Here is a 15,669-nt window from a genome sequence, read left to right as displayed (position 1 = left end):
GGATCTGGAAGATCACCTGGAGAAAGAAATGGCAACCCACTCCAGTATTCTTGCCAGTATCCCATGGACAGAGGAGCCTGATAGACTACAGTCCATGGGGTTGTAAAGACTTGGACATGACTGAGCAACTAAACAACAGCAACAATGTATTCTGTAGCTCTTAAAACCCAGAGTCATATATTCCTGAGTGACCGCACACGTTTTAAAGACATCTAGTTGCAAAGACCAGTGTAACTTAAGCTTTATTTTTCTATTTGAAAGCAGAGAGTATTTTTTCACAAATAACTCTACCCAAGCTCCTGACACATTCTCTGAATTTATCAAGCCAAACAGCACCATGTCAGGAGTAATTTGCCAGTGTCTTCAGTAAACATGAACTTAATGCGTGTTTCATATTTGAGAAGCCGGCAGAAGCTGTCGGCTGGCCCAGTCCAGGGCTGTCCCGCTGAGCTGGGCCACTGCTGACAAGTGAAGGTAATGAAATATTATGATGGTGCATGGGGACTGTACCAGAGACTTCTCTTATGAGACGTCACTCACCAGGGTGCTCTCCTTGATCATCACAAGATATATTGACTCCTGCCCTTTGCTCTGGCAATTGAAGTCATCTTAGAAAAGGAGTTTCATAAGCAATTCAGATGGATTCTATATTATATAACACTGGCCTTACTGCTGTCATAGCTCATGATTTATCAGTGAAATCTAGTCATCTTTTGGATCCTCTCTCAAATAAGAAGATAGGAGTTTATCCCTTGAGCAGTCAGGTTGTGGCTTTGGGGGCAGTGATGGTGGCCAGAATAATGCCTGCCATGTTCCTGAATGCTTCCTCAAGACCCCACACTTTAGTCCAAGAAACCAACAGAGCAGCAGCTGTTGACCCAGAAAGGTGGATCAGTGCTCACTGCCACAGCCTTATCTTTGTCTTTTCCTTATCTTTGCGAGTTGGGTCCTATTGGGTTTCAGAGCCAGCTGCCTCCAACAGACAGGACACCTACAGCCAAGGCACGTGAGGAGTGACTGACCAAGAACTGCCGAACTGTGTTTGCTTGTAAAAAGGCAGCAGATAGAGATTCACGGAAATGGATGAGCGCAGCCCACGGCAGTTACAAGAAGTCCGTAACTTTTTTCAAGGAGCACTTAGCTTGTTAAATGATTGTTTAAAAAATGCCACTTCCATGTATTATTCTAAATTGTCCTTAGATGAATGGCAGGAAGTTATGTCTATCTTTTTAAGAAATATAATGTCCATGTTCATCCAAACAAAATGAAGTAAAGCATTGAAGTTTTATCTGCATAATTCAAGCTAACCCTAACCTTCCTTTATCTGAATATTACAGGAAAACCATTCTGGTGGCTATGGAGAAGACCCAAACTCTCTACAGGATTGATCTCTCTTTTTATTATTTATTATATAATTGATGGGACAGGACTTTTAACAAAATAAAAAGGCATTTCTGTTTAATGCAGGTTACAAACTGACAGAACTGCATCAAGATGGGTTGAGAGAGACATGGGTAGGATTTAATAATCTTCCATCTTAATTTCAACTGTCACCAATTAGACACAGTTGGTGTTACTCTACCAGTAAAATTTGGACTCTGATTTCTGTAGAGTCTAAAGTCCTACAGTTGCAGATTTTATAGCTCTGCTGTCTTTAAATTTAAGTATCATTAATGTTTACACATACTTATCATTGTTTTTGCTGCGGCATATACTCATATTGTGCATATACTAACCTTTTCTGTCCCATGCTTGTTGTTGTTCAGTTGCTCAGTCATGTCCGATTGTTTGCAACCCTAAGGACTGCAGCACGCCAGGCTCCTCTGTCCCTCACTATCTCTAGTACTTTGCTCAGACTCATGTCCATTGAGTCAGTGATGCCATCCATCTCATCCTCTGTCATCCCCTCCTCCTCCTGCCCTCAATCTTGCCCAGCATCAGGGTCTTTTCCGATGAGTCAGCTCTTCGCATCAGACGGCCAAAGTATTGGAGCTTCAGCTTCAGCATCAGTCCTTCCAATGAATATTCAGGACTGATTTCCTTTAGGATGGACTGGTTTGATCTCTTTGCAGTCCAAGGGACTCTCAGGAGTCTTCTCCAGCACCACAATTCAAAAACATATATCTCATGCTTACTGTAAAAATAAAAGTCATGTTTATCTAATTCTGTATATCTGACAACTCCTTGGATACAGCAAACTTCGCATACACACTTACATTCCTTTGAATTTGTACCTCCACTCCCCTCCCCTGAGAATGTTCCTACCATCTCTGAACTGTCCAGCAGATGAGCTGGAGACCTGGGTCAGCTGGTGAGCACATGTGGGGTTATCAGGGAAATTGGCCTGAAAACAGCTTGAATTCACCAATAAACCATGCCCTACATAGTATTTTACTTATCGGAAACCGTCATAAACACTTCCATCATCATTCCCTTTAAAATAAGCTTGGCGCAGCATGGATTTCTTCTTTCTTAGGATCTTTATAACTCTACAAGAGCGAATTGATAAAGCAGGACATGCCAGGGGGCCCTCCCTCACCCGTGCCCAGGTCCCGCCCTGAAGCTGGTGAACAATGACTGCTGAAGAGCCGGTTAGCTGCCTTCCTGAGGACTTTGACAGAAGGAAAGTCTCCAGTAATTGTCTGAAGCCTTTCTTAACTTAAATGGCACCTGGGAAAACGGCTGTAGAGGATAGAATATTGTTGGACCCTGGTGTTTCCTGGCAGAACACAATGCACGTGGTGTTCCCTTCACTGGTGTCTAACACTGCTGGAGGGCTTACTGGGGGTGCCAGGTGAATTGAAGAGTACTCTCCATTCAAAGTGGGAAGGACCAGGAGTATCCTGTCCCCTAGGGAAAATGGTGGCACTGTTCGTATGGAAACCAGCGCATCTGACACAGGGGTTTCCTGACTAACAGTGGGAGAGAAGTAGGCAAGTCATTGGCTTGGTCCATTCCAGGCATTATAGTAAATACCACTGAGTTGGTTACTTACGAACAAGAGAGATGCTTGGCTCACAGTCCTGGAGGCCAACAAGTCCAACACGGAGACACCGGCACGGTGCCTTCTGGGAAGCCCCTGTTCCTGGTTTACACCCGGTGTCTTCTTGCAGTGCCCTCACCTGGCGGTAGGCTTGAGGGGTTTCCTGGAGCATTAAACCCCTCAAAGGCCCCAGCTGCCGACACCACCACTCTCCAGGGTCAGAATGTCAATGTGTGAATTTGGGGTGAGGTACAAACAGTCAGACCACAATAATCACGTCTGCACACCTAAGACAGGGACTCATTCAAGGGCACAGAAAATGGCATAGCATTTATTTGAATTTATTGACAGAGAGAGTTTTGTTTCTACCAAAGGAAATATTTTGTTTTTCTAAATATTTGTGCTGAAAAGTTTTCCCCATTTTTTTTCACTCCATGGACCAGTACCTTACTAGCCTCTTCATTCAGAAAGAAGAGGATCAACCCGTCCTTGAGAGCTGGTCTAAGTGATAAGAGGATGGTTTCCGAAGGGAATATAACTACTCATGAAATCTGGACAGAGCCAATAAGTTGGCCTATCGTCTGCATCCAGATGAAAATGAGAGAAAATAGCATGAAGTGCTCTCAAGACGTAGACAGAGAATAATACAAAATGTGACTTACAATGTAGGTTACGTTTCATCTTTTTTAAAGGTTTATATTATGAGATGTTCCTCAGATTCCTGGATTGTCTCTGAAGCACCGTTTGTGAGGGTTGCACAGTGTTTTGTGTGACCTGCATAGTTAGGGGACGACCAGACGTTCACAGCCTTCTTTCATTCTGTAAAGTTGGTCTGGGATGTGGCTGCCCCACCAAGATGACGTCTCCCAGCCCAGTTTCCCTAAGGTAAGATCATGCCACGAGCTCTCATTAATAGTGACGCGTGTTACTTCTGGGCCAGAGCGGTTAAGAATAAGCTTTTCTTCTCAGGCTCTATGACTTCTGTCCTCTGTCGGTTGGCTGTAAAATGGCCAAGGTCACTCTGGAAGCCAGTACTGAAGACGGGCAGATCCTCTATTCACTGGGGACCCTGACGACTCCCAAGATGAACTGCCATCCTATTTACCCCCCACCACCAGTGGAAATTCGTTTGTTGTTGTTTAGTCACTACGTTGTATCCAGCTCTGCAACTGCAAGGCCTGTAGCTCATCAGGCTTCTCTGTCCATCGAATTCTCCGGGCAACAATACTGCAGTGGGTTACCATTTCTGAATCCATGGGATCTTCCTGACCCAGGAATTGAACCCACATCTCCTGCTTAGCAGGTGGATTCTTTACCACTGAGACACCTGGGAAGCCTGAAATTTTACATAGTGAGAAATAAAATATTATGAGACTAAGACACTGAGCTATAGGACTTATCTGCTATATCAATTAGTGTTACCCTAATATAGAAACTAGCCTTAAAGTAAATGCTGCCATAAGGAAAGTCTTAACATATGTGGCATCACTTTAGAGACCAGGTGGGAGATAGGATAAAACCAAACACTGAAAGCTGGGAGGACAGAGCCCAGGTTGAGAGCAACAGAGCATCGGGGTAAACTGTCTCTACTTTAACTTCCTCCTGTCACTTCTAAAGCCTAGATTATAACCTAACCCCTACCCCACTGGGCAAATGAAAACCCTTTCTAGTGACCAGATCAAATGGACATATTTAATCCCTTGTATGACTGTAGCTCCTTATAGCATTTCAGAGAAAGTGAACAGGGACTTTTTCTTCCTTGTTACTCTCTGTTTTCTTGGCTTCTGGTTTTGTCATCACCATCATCCATCAGTGTTGACCACTATGCCTACTGCTCCTCCCTGGGTCTTCTCCCTGGGCCTGGGCCTTGCATGTTGGAGGCACCTGCTGTCCCTCCGTGGTCCTTTGCACCCACGCTCTGGAGCCTGCCTCCTGGATCCTCGCAGCTTCTGTATCTGCTCAACCTCTCCTCGCACAGACCCTGTGACAGGCTACTGCCTCAGTGTCTCCCAGAGACCTCAGGCTAAACAGAACTGATTGCACTGGCTTTTCCTCCTTCAAACCTCTGCCTTCCCCTCTACTTCCTGTGCGAGTTGGCAGTTCCTCACCTGTACCCCAGCAGGACTGTGGCCTTGAATGACACTTCAATCCCAGCCTGGTCCCCTGCTCAGGCCAGCCCAGCTCCTGTCCAAGGAAACAGATGAGATAGGCACAGTGTTCAGAAATTACTTTGTTACACGGCAACAGATCACTAATACAGGGAAAAAGAAAACAAACATTATAATGTCAGCATTTGTCAATTGTAACTTTTGAAATCTGTGACTGTTACTGAAGGGAATTCTTGGTGGTAATACTCAGACACCTCTTAATATTGATGTGTTGGAACAGCATGTTTTAGTGTCTATTGGCATATTTGATGTGAGAAGTGTTTTTCTTAAAGGAATTTACTCATTCCTGGTATATTTACTATATGAGAATTATCAGTGTATATCTTCATGGTCAAGAAATTGTGTTAATGTTGGTTAATCATAAAATAAGTAGAATATGGGCTTCTCTAATGGCTCAGCGGGTTAAGAAACCATTTGTAGTGCGGGAGACACAGGAGACATGGGTCCCATCCCTTGGTTGGGAAGATCCCTGGAAAAGGAAATGGCAATCCACTCCAATATTCTTGCCTGAAAAATCCCATGGACAGAGGAGCCTGGTGGGCTACAGTCCATGGGGTTGCAAAGAGTTGGACACAACTGAGCCACTGAGCTCACAAGTAGAATATATGATTAAATTTAAACCTCAATTATTGACAGGCAGCTATAAAGAATCAAAGGACTTCCCTGTAGCTCAGACAGTAAAGAATCTGCCTGCAATGCAGGAGACCCGGGTTTGATCCCTGGGCAGGGAAGATCCCCTGGAGAAGGAAATGGCAACCCATTCCAGTATTCTTGCCTGGAGAATCCCATGGCCAGAGGAGCCTGGCGGACTACAGTCCATGGTGCCACAGAGTCGGACACGACTGAGCGACTAACACTACTACTATAAAGAATCAAAACAATGCCCCTTGACCTTACCTTGTATCAATCAACGTTTCCCGGTATAACTGAAGTGCCCCAATACCTTGAAAACATGCAAAGATTTGGTTCTTCCAATGCAAATAAATGTATGTTATGATTTTATATACACAACAACAAGGCAAATGGCAAGGCCCCCAGGGTCTTGGCTAATTGTGTGTGCATGTGACTTAATTTAACTGGCTGTCTTGTTTAATTCATTGTCTTAACACTCCCACCTCCCTCTCTCTATTTGAAATTACCTCCAGGATGAAATAGAATGCTCTCATTCTAAGAGTAGGAAAACATTTCTTGCGAGCCATTTTTCAGTCACAGGTCAATAATTTTGATAGGCGGTGTTCCCTTTGCCTCGTCCAGCAGCGTGGAGACAGACGGTCTCATGACTCGGAGACTCACTGAGGTTTTGTACTAAACACTGCCCACAGGACAAAGACAGGCGTCATTAGAGGGGCAAGCACCGTGGCGCGTTGTATTGTGAGCTATGGCGGCATGATGAAGTTCGGTTCCCCGACAGGCATAAATCACATTCGCAGATTAAACTAATTTTCTGTGGCCTAAAGCAGCTTTTCTAGATTCGGTCATTAAATTTTTCATTTAATCATTTTCATATGTGGAAAAAATGATGTTTTCTACAGGGATGGAACGGTTATCCCTACTCTGGAGAAATTTACGGCATTATATGGCTGAGGCTTAATAGAGATTTAGGTTTCATGTGGGGAAAATACTAAAGATAAAATTTAATGGTGCGTAGAACCACAGAGGTGACTTGTCATCGTAAGTCATACGAAAAAGCTCTAAGTGATGAGACTTGCTATCTCCTCGCTGAAAGAACACTATGAAAACTCAAATTTAAAATAATGCCTCGTACCATAAATTTTTATTTCTATATACTCTCGCCTGTCGCCAAGTATCACGAAAGAGCATGCCATTCATTCTGAGATGTGTTGACTCTGAATCTGTATTTAACACTGGAAAATGACAGCCCTCAGTGTTCTATTAACCTACGATTTAAAAAGGTGCGTTCTCCTTCTTTGTACTTTACAACACAAAATAAAAACAGGTGGACTTAAATGATATAGTTAGTTTCTCCTAAGTTTTGTTCCTCAGAATGAATGTCCAGACACCCTGATATTCCCATAAAATTGTATTTGTTCCCTTCACTTTGGCACCCAACAGTAACCGACTTTTCTATGTGGTACATTTCGCTCTGGACATTTTGTGTTTCTTCAGTTGGTCCAGCATCTCCAGTCTCTGCTTCATTCCCTCATATGTCTTCCAGGCAACTCTTCAGAATAGGGCTGTCCTATAGAAATTTCTTGATGATGAAAATATTCTATATCTGAGCTGCCTTTGACACTGACTGCCAGACACTTTCACTGTCACCAAGAAGCTCTTTAGTTCCTCTTTGCTTTCTGCCTTTAGAATAGTATCATCTGCATATCTGAGGTTGTTGATGTCTCTCCTGCAGTCTTGATTCCAGCTTGTGATTCATCCAGCCCAGCATTTCATGTGATGTACTCTGTGTAGAAGTTAAATAAGCAGTGTCAAAATATACAGCCTTGACATACTCTTTTCTCAATTTTGAAATAGTGTGTTGTTCCGTGTCTGGTTATAACTGTTGCTTCTTGACCTGCATACAGGTTTCTCAGTAGGCAGGTAAGGTGGTCTGGTATTCATATCTCTTGAAGAATTTTCCATTTTGTTGTGATCCACACAGTCAGAGGCTTTAGACTAGTCAATGAAGCAGAAGTAGATGTTTTTTTGGAGCTCTCTTGCTTTTTCTATGATCCAGCAGATGTTGGCAATTTAATCTCTGATTCTTCTGCCTTTTCTAGATCCAGCTTGTATATCTGGAAGTTCTCACTTAGCATTTTATTTATTTTATTTCATTTTATTGAGTGCTAGTTATGTGTCAGGCACTGTGCAATGTTCATCAACACAGATACTTTCTTATTTCTATTATTTTTATTTATTTCTGAACTCTTCTTGGCTACTGAGCCTTGTAGCAAACTACTTTTGACCTCAGAATGACCTGAGGATGCGTGGAGCATTTATGTGGAATGTTACAGTGTACGCTTGCCGTGGGAGCCCTGCTGGGATTTCACAGTTAGATGTGGGCCATCCCTAGCTGAACAGTCAGTGGAACTGCATACAGCATTCAAAGGAAAATATACTAAATAAAAGGACTTCTCTCCCTCTCTCTTTCTTGTCTTTTCCCAAAATTCTCTTCAAGATTTTACATTAAAGGAGTGAAATTTTCTTCTAATGGAATAAGAACCTCATATCTAGAAAACTAATATAAATGAACTTATTGAGAAAACAGAAATTAACTCAACAGACATACAGAACAAACTAATGGTTACCAAAGGGGAAGCGGGGAGGATTGGATAAATTAGGAGTCTCGGATTAACAGATACACACTACTATGTGTAACACAGATAACCCTCAAGGACCTACAGTATAGCACATGGAACCGTTTTCAGTATCTTATAATAACCTATAACAGAAAAGAGCCTAAAAAGAGAATATATATGTGTATATATATATATATGTGTGTGTGTGTGTGTGTGTGTGTGTGTGTATGTATAACTGAATCAATGTGCTGTAACCAAAACTAATACAGCACTGTAAATCAACTATATTTCAACTAAAAAAATTTTTAAAGACCCTCGCATTGTAATGTCTATGGCATTTTCAGATTCTCTGAAAACCAAATCCCAAATTCCCAAATATAAAAAGACATCTTTGAAAGCATTTTACTTGAAAATATTCAGGTATTAAAATAACAACTATGTAAAATTTGCAGAACATTTCTGCCTGATTGGATTAAGATCGAATTTATTAAAATATGTCTGAACCAATTAAGTACATTGTGATATTATATATAGTACAAAACACCCACCAATGATAATAATTTTTATCAGCATTTCACATCTGCAGTTAACATGAAGCAGATGCTACAGGACATGGCCTGTTGTTTTATATTTGTATGTGGCAACGTGTTTTGATGTTTGCTTTTTAATTGTAACATCATGTAATGCAGCTTTTTAAAGGTACTTGTGTGGTAAGTGTCAAAGGCTGAGTTAAATTTTACTTCCAAAACTCTTTGTAGCATTTCCAGGGATCCTATCTTTTTCCATAAACTCAACAGAAACCAGCAGATTTGGATCACTGAGAATGGAGTTATGGGTTCCACATCATAGTGAGCCGACACACACACTTCGTGCTTATGCTGTTTCCTATGGACTAGATGGTGAATCAGAATTGCTCTTGGATATACGGAATCTAGAAAGATGGTACTGATGAATCTATTTGCAGGGAAGCATTGGGGAAGGAAATGGCAACCCACTCCAGTGTTCTTGCCTGGAGAATCCCAGGGACGGGGAAGCCTGGTGGGCTGCCGCCTATGGGGTTGCACAGAGTCGGACACGACTGAAGCGACTTAGCAGCAGCAGCAGCAGCAGCAATGGAAAAGCAGACATAGGGGACAGTCTTGTGGACACGATGGGGGAAGGAGACGGTGGGATGAACTGGGAAAGTAGCATGGAAACATACACACTACCATATGTAAATTACATAGCTAGTGGGAATTTGCTGTCAGACACAGGGAGCTCAAGTCCAGTGCTCTGTAGAAGGAGATGGCAACCCACTCCAGTGTTCTGGCCTGGAGAATCCCAGGGACGGGGAAGCCTGGTGGGCTGCCGTCTATGGGGTCGACCTAGAGAGGTGGGATAGGGTAGGAGGTGGGAGAGAGGTTAAAGAGGGAGGGGACATGTGTACACCTATGGCTGATTCATGTTGATGTATGGCAAAAGCCAACACTATTGTAAAGCAATTATCCTCCAATTAAAAATAAATACATTTTTAAAACAGTGAATTCAAAAATCACCCTTGTTTATTTTCACTGAGAAACTTCTAATTTACAGGAGGGAACCAGTGGTGGCCCAACTTTTCAGTGATGGCTGTGACTCACACATGAGGAGCTGGCCTGTGACAGATGCGGGGACCCTTCTACTTTAGAAAAGAAGCAGAAAAATTGAGAGATCCTCAAATTTTCTTTTTCTTCTTCTCCTTTGGTCTCAAAATGAGTGTGCATGGAGGCAGAAGAAAAAACTTTTAGAAAGACCTTCCAGTTAAGCAAAGTACTTATTTCCATTAAGATATACCTTAGCAAAATTGATTAAAATGTAATGACTGTCTTGAGATGGAATTAAATGAGAGGCGTATTAGAACATGAAAGTGTGGACATTTTATTAACATACTTTTCAAAGTTTATGAAAGTAAATATTTGTGCAGAAACCATAATTCAATAGCACAAGTGGAATAGATTAAAGGAAACACATGGACATCAGATCTGCTGCCTTGGGGCCCCACTTCATTCTATACTTCCTATAAATGCTTGCTGGTAATGTGCCCAGATGGGCCAGGCCCAGACACCACTTCCTCATGGCAGCTCTGTGCCATGGTTCTCATTTACTGCATCTCTTGGGCTTCCCTGGTGGCTCAGATAGTAAAGAATCCACCTGCATTGCAGGAGACGTGGGTTCAATCCCTGGGTCAGGAAGATCCCCTGGAGGAGGAAATGGGAGCCCACTCCAGTGTTCTTGCCTGAAGAACCCCATGGACAGAGGAGCCTGGTGGGCTACAGTCCATGGGGTCTCAAAGAGTTGGACATGACTGAGCACATGAGCACATTATTATCAAGAAGGTCTGGCTTGTTGCTAAGGAGAAATCATGTGTGCAGCTAGAAGGGTAGGGTCTAGCTAGAGTGGAAATCATCATTATAAAGGACAGGACAGTTTCTTTGCAGAAAATGGTCACCACTAGTCCACACACGTGATGTTGTTTTCCTTATTTTTGTCAAAGAGGCGACTCCTGTATCACTCACCAAATTGTCGTGTGGTTGATCCACCTGGAGAGTTTTCAAGAATGCTTTCGTCACACGTCACTGAGAATTGAGTGAAATGGATCGTGTTTGGGGGGAGGTTCTGTAGCTTCTTGCTATTCAATGCCTGCTCAACAGGGACCATCAACATCGGCCACCTGGGGACTGTTCAGAAACACAGAAACTCAGGCCCATCCTCCTGGGTACAAACCTGGAATCTGCATGCTGACAACATCCTCAAGGGACGTGTACTCACATTAGAACTGGAGAAGCGCTCCTCGAGTGTTTGCTTCTAACAAAGTGTAACCTTTTGTGCCTGTGTCTACTTGTGATACACAAGGAAGAGTTTCCCTGGGTGGTTAGACTGAGCCTTCCTTTTGATAGTAAGAAGGAAAATGGAATATGATTGAGCATCTCCTGTAGCTTCAACGAACCCAGTTTGAACTCAGGTCTAGGATCCTTTCATTAAGCCATGTGGGACATGAAAGGTGAGAGTTTAGAACTCAGAATCCCCAGAGACCCAGCCCTGAGCTGGACAGTGAGCAGGGCATTGGTTCCCAGAATCTCAAAGTCACTGTCCTGCACACACTCCCTCCCAACCTCAACCACCTTCTTCTTCCTTGTCTTTGGTTCTCACCCAAGGGCTCTGTAAGCACTGACACTACTTATCTATGGAGTTGCCTTTCTTGGTGATTTTTATTATAGCCTTTAAAACACCGAGGCCTCCAAAGTCTTAACACCTGGAGGATGGAAAGTACAACTGTGAGATTCTAAGCATTGTAATAAACTGAACTTTGAAAGTAAGATCACCCATCTTGAACTCTTTTTTGGTTCTGTTCTACATTCAATTTTTAAATTTTATTTTGGAGGATAGTTGGTTTACAATGTTGTGTTAGTTTCAGCTGTACATATTGTGTGTTTAGTCACTCAGTCATGTCCAACTCTTTGCTATTTCCTCCTCCAGGGGATTTTGGCAGGCCAGATTCTTTATCCCTTAGCTATCTGGGAAGTGATCACTTTATAACTCTTTTTTCAGATTCTTTTCCCATATAGGTTACTATAGAATATTGAGTAGAGTTCCCTGTGCTATACAGTAGGTCTTTGTTGGTTATCTAACTTATATTATAGTAGTGTGTGTACATTGAATTGTTTAAAACACACCAGGGAGATGTCTGTTGGTTTGTGAAGTGTGTTTGAAACCCTTGAACTGTGTTTGGTGTCAGATACTTAGGGCAGGCTGCCATGGGCCAGGCCTTGGGGTCAGTATTTTTCTTGGGTTTACCATCTTGTAAGATTTCCACCAGGAGGAAGCTAGGGTGGACCCTAATTTGTAATGTAGCTGGTGCCCCCTGCTGGCATAGGCTTTCTGAAATTTCCCTCTCTTGGGGTGTCTGTGCCCCAGCCCTGTTAAGACACTGCCTTGCCCATGTAGCCTACGGGCATCTGGGTAAGTCATTTAATTAACCTCTGCTTCAGGTCTCTGACATGCAAGAGTCGGATAACAATACCAGCCAATCCTAAATTTCTTGTTGAAAGATAGAATTAATTAGGGATGACAGTAAAATACTTTATGAAAACTCAGTACTGAGCAGTGATAAATGTTTGAACATGCCTCTGGTATTCCTCGGGCAGGAAAATGGCAATATGATATGTACTATTATTCAACCCGCTGTGGCTAATTTTATCTTTATTAATTTTCACTCCTCTCCAAGCTGAAATGCACAGACATACCCCATGTGTCCCTGTTAATGTTATATACGCTTAAGGGTCTGCCTGAGCCTGCACTCTCATGTGCAGGAGAGGGGAGGAGAGGCTTCCTATCTGTGGATGCATGTCCAAACCTCAGGAATGATCCTTTGAGATCTCTTCTGATGTGACTGTCATCGATAAGGGAGCGTGCTCTCTCTCTGCACTGTAGTAAGAGTGCCGTCAGGATCCCAAAGACTGACTTCCCCTGGAAGATGGAAGGGAGAAGCAAGTTAAAGATGACCTTCCTATGAGCTTCCCTGGTGGCTCAGATGGTAAGGAATCCGCCTGCAGTGCAGGGGACCTGGTTTCAATCCCTGAGTTGGGAAGATCCCCTGGAGAAGGTAATGGCAACCTAATCCAGGATTCTTGCCAGGAGAATCCTATGGACAGAGGAGCCTGGTGGGCTACAATCTATGGGGTCACAGAGAGTCAGACACAACTGAAGCAACTTAGCACACATATGGTTATTATGTCTGTGTAAGTGCTCAAGTTATCTAAGGGACAATGGGGGGCAGTAAAGAAAGAACTTGCTTCTTGTGAGATTGTGAATTAATGAAATAATAATGATGTTTTTGAAGAGAACATGTGACTTCCTCCCTTGTCTTCAACAGCTCCTTACTGCTTGGGTAGACTCCATCTATTTATGTTTCACTGTTTTCTTTGTTGCCCGAATACTTGCCTCAAACAAGAACAAGTTTCTTCCTTTCCTGAGTTCCTTCCTGGGGGAAAGGGCACTGTCAGAGGGGAACCTGGGCAGCAGGGAGGAACCTGGTTCTTCAAGCTGGGCAGGGTGGAGCTCTTGGAATTTTCCATGGTATCCTGTGAGTCCCCTTGTCCCCTGGCTTCTGTGTTTTTGAGTGGTGGGAAAGAGGGTAGATGGAGGAGGTTTTGAGCATGGATTTTGAGCAGGTGTGGCCCCAGCTTGGATGTTGTGCCCAGCACCTATAGTTGGCTCTGGGCTCTGGATGGTGCAGTTGGAGCATTATGTCTGTGGGGTCAGCGACTGCCGATCCTTGCACACCCAGGAGTGTTTGTTGGTTTAGATGTATTGGGGACATGTGACATCATTTGATGGGACTTCACAGAAAAGCATGAAGCCCACACTCCTTTGGCTGAAGTCACGCCACTTAGCACTCTGTCTTTAGTTCCCTGCGGCTTTGCTTCTAATTTGCAGGTTTCCATGTTTATCTGGCTTGGCCTGGCGGTTCCTGCCGAGAGTCTAGGAGACGCAGTTGTCACTCGGACTCTCCTTGTTCTCTGAATTCTACGTCTTCCTGCTCCTCTCCCATTTGTGAGTCGGGCTTCTGGATTAGTGTCTTTTTCCCGCCATCCTCTCAGAAACCTTAGTGTTTTAATAAGAATGACAACTACAACCCTGAAAAAAGTGAAAGCGCTAGTTGCTCAGTGGTGTCTGACTCTTTTTGTGACCTCATGGACTGTAGCCCACCAGGCTCCTCTGTCCATGGGATTCTCCAGGCAAGAATACTGGAGTGGGTTGCCATTCCCTTCTCCAGGGGATCTTCCTGACCCAGGGATCAAACCTGGGTCTCCTGTGTCTCCTGCATTGCAGGCAGATTCTTTACCACCTGAGTCACCGGGGAAGCCTTGTAGGACTGAAACATGCTGTGAACTCAAGAGCAAGCAGGCGTCTCATTCTTTACAGATTCCTAATATGTAGGATGAAAGCTTGTCTTAAAAAGGGCTCCATAAAATGTTGTGGTTGCTGGGTTCAGTTTAGCTGAAATTTCTCTAGAATTAGGCCTGGAGACAAGGATTTGAATGCATGCAGTTTTGGGGGTGGGGGAGGTCCAGGGTCATGATAGAAGGAGTGGGGAAGTGGTACAGGGAAGGGGAGGCAGCCGATAAAATGTGCCTTATTCAATCTACCGCCACAGTGGAGATGGGAGCCTAATCCCACAGGAAATTCTGGGATGTATCATAAAACACGTGTTTCAGAGTTTTCTCACCCAAGAGGCAACGGAGCCAGTGTCATTAAGCAGTAATTTCTGAAAGCAGATGAAGGGCTATTTGCTGGGGTGTTCATCCTGTCACCTCCAGCCTGCTCTGCTGACAAGAGTGGCTTCCAAGGCTCAGGAACTAAATGCCCTAAGACACGGAGATGCAGCTGGAAGCAGCTGGAAACCTACCAGACACACCGACAGCCAAGGCCGTCCAAGGGCATGGACATAATCCACTCCAGTTAACTGTTTTTAAGTGAAAGTAGTTTATTGTTCTAAAGCCTCTGGCTATAATTTTAAGGATATCAATGACATTTTTATCACAGTCATTTCAGTAATATAAAAATAAATGCTATTTTAATGAAGTCCAAATTATCTCATCTTTTTTTCCCTCATACTTTTCGTGTCATGTCTAATAATCCTGCCAAATTCAGGTTATGAACTTTTGCCTCTGTTTTCTTCTAAGGCTTTTATGGTTTTAGCTCTTCTGTTTAGGTTATTGACTGACTCTGAACTGACTTTTGTGCCTGGTGTGAGATAAGGGGCCAAGTTCACTCGCTTGCAGGTAGATATTCAGCTGTCTCGGCACCACTGTTCTTTCCAGGTTGAGTGGTCTTGGCACCTTTGTCATAAATCCACTGGTGTGATGTGTGGTTGAGTTTTGGACTTGCACTCCTGTTCCACTGGTCTAAATAGCTATTCTTGTGCCAGCGCTACCTGGTTTTCACTATTATGTCCAGCTGAAACTCCAATGCTTTCGCCACCTGATGTGAAGAGCTGACTCATTGGAAAAGACCCTGATGCTGGGAGGGATTGGGGGCAGGAGAAGGGGACAACAGAGGGTGAGATGGTTGGATGATATCACTTACTCAATGGACATGAGTTTGAGCAAACTCCAGGAGATAGTGAAGGAAAGGGAAGCCCGGTGTGCTGCAGTTCATGGAGTCACAAAGAATCGGACATAACTTAGCGACTGAACAATACCACCATCGCAAGTTTTGAAACTGGGAGAGATGAGTCCTTCAACTT

This window comes from Ovis aries, chromosome 10, assembly GCF_016772045.2.
Source record: "Ovis aries strain OAR_USU_Benz2616 breed Rambouillet chromosome 10, ARS-UI_Ramb_v3.0, whole genome shotgun sequence".
NCBI classification, from domain to species: Eukaryota; Metazoa; Chordata; class Mammalia; order Artiodactyla; family Bovidae; genus Ovis; species Ovis aries.
Note: the sequence above shows the minus strand (reverse complement) of the source record.